This window comes from Dryas octopetala, chromosome 2 (genome assembly GCF_963921425.1).
Source record: "Dryas octopetala chromosome 2, drDryOcto1.1, whole genome shotgun sequence".
Lineage (NCBI taxonomy): Eukaryota > Viridiplantae > Streptophyta > Magnoliopsida > Rosales > Rosaceae > Dryas > Dryas octopetala.
This window is the reverse complement of record NC_141367.1, coordinates 14191263-14197544: the sequence shown is the minus strand read 5'-3', so window position 1 is coordinate 14197544 and position 6282 is coordinate 14191263.

Here is a 6282-nt window from a genome sequence, read left to right as displayed (position 1 = left end):
TCACTTTTACATCTTCAATTGAGCTAATTTTTTGCATGAATTATCTTTGAGTGAGGAACTAAAATTTGAACGGTTCGAATTGTTGACAACACAATTGCATCGTTTGTTTATAAAAATATGTAATAAAATATATAATAAAACATATGTACATTTATGTTTTATTATAGTTGTAATGTTGTATATAATTTTAAAAGTTTATTATTTATGGTATTACACTATTACTAACATAATAGTATTATATAATAACTTAATAAGCATATTAATAATTTATTGAAATAAACAAACGAAAGAGTTATTAAATATGTTATGATTTACAAACTTGACAAATAAACTAGTCAGCTCAGTTGGTTGAGAGTTGAAACTTATTATGTGAGGTCTCATGTTTAAATCACAACATAGCCAAAATCCTATATATATTTTTTTTTAAGATATATATGTGTCTAAACATGCTTTAGGCCCATTTTGGGCCGCCCGTTCGGGCCTTGCTCGGCCCGGTCCTCCAAGCCCGCAAGCCAAAGCCCGATGGGCGGGCCTTGGGCTTATGTATTAAAGCCCAAGCCCAACCCAACCCAGCCCGAAAGCCCTATTAGGCTTCTATAATTCAAGCCCGAGCCCAACCCGAACCCGAAAAATTTGGGCCGGCCAGTGCCGACCTCTACTTCTGCTGGATGATTTTGCTAAGAAATAGGCAACTAAAGATTAATCTGTACGTTAATTGATGTTAAACTAATTTTTTGTAAATTTCTTAAAAAATTATTATATATATACTCCGTTGATGAGAACCAAATACACAAAAACTCGACCGAAAAATGAACTAGCGATTGAAAATAACATTATTCAAATTAAAGATGAATATAATTAATACAACATAAGAGTAAAAGGCCCTAGTATGGTGTCCTTTGGTTTTGATCCCCTAAATCTCATGAGGTGGTGTTTATGGACAGGCTAGTCGAATGTCCTTCTGGGGAGGCTAGCCTATATGGAATTCACTAGGAATGGATACTCTCGCTACATCCCTATGTGGAATTCACTAGGAATGGATACTCTCGCTACATACCGATGATGATTGGATTCTAATATGGGTAGTTGGCCGTTCATGTTCAGTCGATGAATTGTGTTTCAGTGTACGGTGACTCAGTGAGCCCAGGTTAGTTGTTGTGATAGTGCTGTGTTGTAATACAGACTATGTTCTCAGGGTTTGGTGACTCTGTGGGTCCAATTTGGGTAGTATGTTGGCATCTCATAGTTTGATAGGTATTTTGAATCTACTTCAGATAATCCAGGTACACATTGGTCATATGCGTGGATTGTGACTTATACTTGTTGAACATGATATATGCTTGTTATGATGATTATGATACCATGTGATTGTGGATATTGTCATATGTGATGACCTGGATAGTGAATTCCAGGAATGAAGTTTCCAGGGTTGTATTTGGTTATGCGTATGCATGTTTGCCATGAATATTGAATATGTACTGGTAATTTGGTATATGCTTATGTTGTACTAGTTTATCACATCGAGCTTACAAAAGTTTATTGGGTCTTCATGTAACCCAGTACATTATTCTACGGTGTAGCGGACTATTTGGCAAGATGATCATGCTGATGATGCAGTACAATCAACCAAAGTTTACAATTGTAAATCAAGAAGAACAAGAAGCCTGGAATCCACCAGGAAATTGAGAGAAAACCTCAACAATTAGTTTGATAAAAATAAAAATAGATTATCCGGCTAGCAATTGTAAAATTGCTTAAGTACGCTTAAAGAAACCCTAAGGCGCAAACAACCATATATTTAAGGCCCACGGGTAATTACAAACCCAAATAAAATATAAACGAAAATAAATAAAATGTCTGAAAGTTTAAAATGCAGTTTTGAGGCCCTAAACGATCTCAGAAGGCTGAAAAAGCCCATACGTCATGGCATAGCGATGTTTTTGACTCGTCTCGCGATTCCTTTCAAAACAATATGCATTAGTGCCCATTTCAGAGCCAAACCTTCCGACTAGTAGAAATCATTTCCCAAATTTCTTAGGTTTGCAACGATCAAGCTGTTGCATAAACTTCTCCGCCATCCGTTCTGCATCAGTCTCCTCCACTTCCGAAGAACTCGACCCCGAGTTATCTTCAAGATAACAAGCCTCATCATCATGGAACTCATGAAGGTCTGCAACATTGAAGGTGTTGTACATTCCCATTGACTCGGGCAGATCAATGATATAAGCATTATCATTGATTCGTTTCAGCACTTTGAATGGTCCATACTTCTTTTGTTTAAGCTTACTATATGAACCAGCAAGGACCCTCTCCCTCCTTAGAAATACCATCACGGAATCACCCTCCTGGAACACTTTCACCCGACTGTGCTTGTCGGCTGCAGCCTTATACTTAGCATTAGTCTGCTCCAGCTTCTGCTTAACCTTATCTCTTACTGCCAGCACTTCCTTAGCCATATTTTCAGCAGCAGCACTTGTACCATGACGTGCAGGTAACTTCACTAAATCCACCACATGGTTAGGCACAGTTGTGTACACAATGGAAAATGGAGACCTCCCTGTTGCGTTATGAACTGCGCTGTTATACGCAAATTTAACCTGTGGCAGCGCATGATCCCATTGCTTGGGCTTTTCTCCGCAGATGCTTCGTATCATATTTCCCAGCGTCCTATTTGTGACTTCAGTCTGACCGTCAGTCTGGGGATGAGCAGTGCTACTTCGGTTCAAGGCAGTTCCAAACATTCTCCACAAAGTGATCCAAAAGTGACTCAAGAACTTGGTGTCACGATCAGAAGTTATAGTTTTCGGCACCCCGTGCAGTCGGACCACCTCTCTGAAGAATAGCTTGGCTATGTTGGATACATCAGCTGTTTTCTTGCAAGCAATAAAGTGCACCATTTTGGAAAACCTGTCAACCACCACGAAAACTGAATCCACACCCCTTTGTGTTCGGGGCAACCCTAGCACAAAGTCCATAGCAATATCCTGCCAAATATCATTAGGAACAGGCAAAGGCATATATAAACCAGTATTTTGAACCTGACCCTTCGAGAACTGACAAGTGTAGCACTTCTTAACAATAGCCCCTACATCACACTTCAACTGAGGCCAATAGTAACGCTCCTCTAAGCTTGTGATAGTTTTGTCACGGCCCAAATGTCCGCTTAAACCTCCTCCATGTAAATCTCGAATAAGTTTTTCTCGCAAAGATGTCATAGGGATGCACAGCAGATTTCCCTTGAAAAGATATCCCTCGTTAATAAAGAATTTTGTCACTGGTTCGTGGTTAACACACTTCGCCCATATCTCTTTGAAATCGTAGTCAGTCTCATATAATTCCTTCAAACACTTGAACCCCACAACTTCCTGAGAAAGAGTAACCAGCAAGGAAGCTCTTCTACTTAGGGCATCAGCAACCCGGTTTAGAGTATCAGACTTATGCTTAATGACAAATGGGAATTTCTGCAGAAAAGTCACCCACCTGGCGTGCATTTTATTAACATATTTCTGGCTGTTAATGAACTTCAGGGCCTGATGGTTTGTGAACAGTACAAATTCCCTCTGGATCAGGTAGTGCTCCCATTGCTTCAATGCCCTAACAACTGCATAAAATTCTTGGTCATAAGTACTCCATTTATGACAGCTTCGCTTAGTTTTTCAAAAAAGAACGCTACTGGTCTTTTTTCTTGGGAGAGCACGGCACCCACTCCCACTCCGCTAGCATCACATTCGACCTTGAATACTCTCTCAAAGTTTGGAAGAGCTAGAACCAGAGCGGTACAAAGTTTCATTTTCTCATGCTCGTCTCCCCAATTAAATTTGCCCCGCTTCAAACACTCCATCTATATATAGCTGAGGAAGCAAAGCGAGGAGGGCACGGCAGTGAGTGCTTTAGAGGACATACTTGTTTTTTTAATTTGGATTTCAGTTTATAAAACTGTTTTGTAATTGTGTTAGGCTCATTGAATGATTTTTAAATGTTTTTCGAGATTGTGACTAATTATAAGTGACCCCAAAGGGTTGGTCATATTTTACTCTTTTTAAACGAGTCTCAACTTATTTATGTTGTTGATTCTATCTCTGATTCAACTCAGTTTTCAAAATAAAAGACTTAACGTGTTTTGGGAATATTTGAGATTATAACATCAGGATTTGGTGTCGTAATTTCAAGTATCCTCAGGATGGGTGCCGTTGTGACATACCCGGGTTTTGGGGCGTTACAGTCACTCATAATTAATCCATCATAGGAGCCAAACTATATATAGACGGTTTCGGTCATTGAATTGTAGGTCCAAAGAGGATGTTCTTACTTTTTTTAAAGTAAGGACATCTTTACGCACTTGAAAAATTTTCTATATATACAAAAATGCTTTAGAGCTAGCCAATTAGTAAGATAGTACGGTGCTAATTAACTATCTTTTTGACCCCACTACACAATGTAATCTTATGATCCAAACCGTTCAAATTTTAGTTCTCTAATTAAAGATCAACCTTACAAAAAATTAACCAAATTAGTGATATATATATATATAGATATAGATATAGCCATTTGATAGATATAGATATAGGAATAGGTATATATGTATTTGGGAAAGGACTTTACATACCCAGTCAGCATATATTAATTTTGAATTAATCTTCTGCACTATGGATGCTATCTTGACAACTGTTGTACTCGGCTATTCAATCACCTGGGAGAAAAAAAAGCACATTATATTGGTCTATAATAAGCCAAGAGAAAAAAATATAGTAAATTAGAAAAATTCCCTTCAAATTCTTATTTTCTACTCTAAAACCGAAATCATTATTTTTTCTTGTGTAAGTACCCCATTGACCACTTGTCAACTCATCCCACTTTCCTTTTTTAGGATTTTATGTTATATATAAATATAATGAATCTACACACAATTCTGAACAAATTAATAAATAACCTACAACAACATAAGGAACCTACATGAACTAAATCAATACACCAACAAATAAATATAATGAACCTAAAAGACATGTTTCAGTTGTAGATTCTTTATTCTACTCTATTTGTTGACAGTTTTTGAGAGAGATTACATATATAGTCCACATATGAATTTACCTACTGAATTATAGTCTAGAGAATATATCACACCATAAAAAGTGTCATATATTAATTTTTTTTTTTAATAAATTCCTTAAGTTTAGGAATTTTTTTAGGGGTTTTTGTTTTTAAAAGTCCACAACGAAAAATTCAATGATTGGTCGGCCCACTTGTGAAAATACGATGACTGATCGTTCCATTTTAATGAGCCGAGCACTCGGTTGAAATTTTTTATTTAAAAAAAATGGGCAAAAATGCTACTGTGCACCTGAAACTGCCACTGTCAGACATGAGAAATCATTGTTATTGTGCGACAGTAGCTATTTAAATTGCAAAAACACCTTATATATTGCCACTATCAAGCAGTGACAATTTGCCCAGTTTTTTTTTTTTTTTTAACAAACAAATCCCATGCACCAAGTTTTGAAAAAAAAAAAAAAAAAAAAAAAAAAAACTCAACGCTCAGCGCAAAAAACACGGAACAAACATAACGTGGGCTTTATTTGTACAAAGTGGACCTATTTGATATTACAACCTTTTAGGTGAATTTTATTTGTACAAAGAGTACGTCCAAAAGTGGACTTTAAAATTATGGTTAAATACAAAAATGGTCCACAAACTTTACAGTGAATCTCAATTTGATCCACTAACTATAAAAAGTGTCTATTTGGTCTACGAACTTTTCAAGTTGTATCAAAGCAGTACAAATGTTAACTTTTATTGAAAAATTTAACGAAAACTGGTCATGTGCACATCAAGTAACCACATTTTCAAAGGCATTTTAGTCCGTTCATCACATTTTCATGTGACCAATTCTGTTAATATTTTGATAAAAATTAACATTTGTACTGGTTTGATACAACTTGAAAAGTTCGTGGACCAAATTGACACTTTTTTATAATTAGTGGACCAAATTGAGATTCACTGTAAAGTTCGTGGACCATTTTTGTATTTAATTCTTAAAATTATTAACTTTTTTTTTTTTGTGGGATAACTAATGTAATTAAATAATGGCATATTGTGTAAGTAAACTAATCTATATATGGGTTATAATATCTTATTTGGCTTAAAATTTTAAATTTGGACCTTACTATTAATTAAAAAGATGTAGAGTTAGACTCTATAAAAAATTTATATGAGGGGTTACTATCCCATATATGAACCCTTTTTTCTTTTGGTAGAATGGGGACAAAATGCCCAAAAGACAAAACT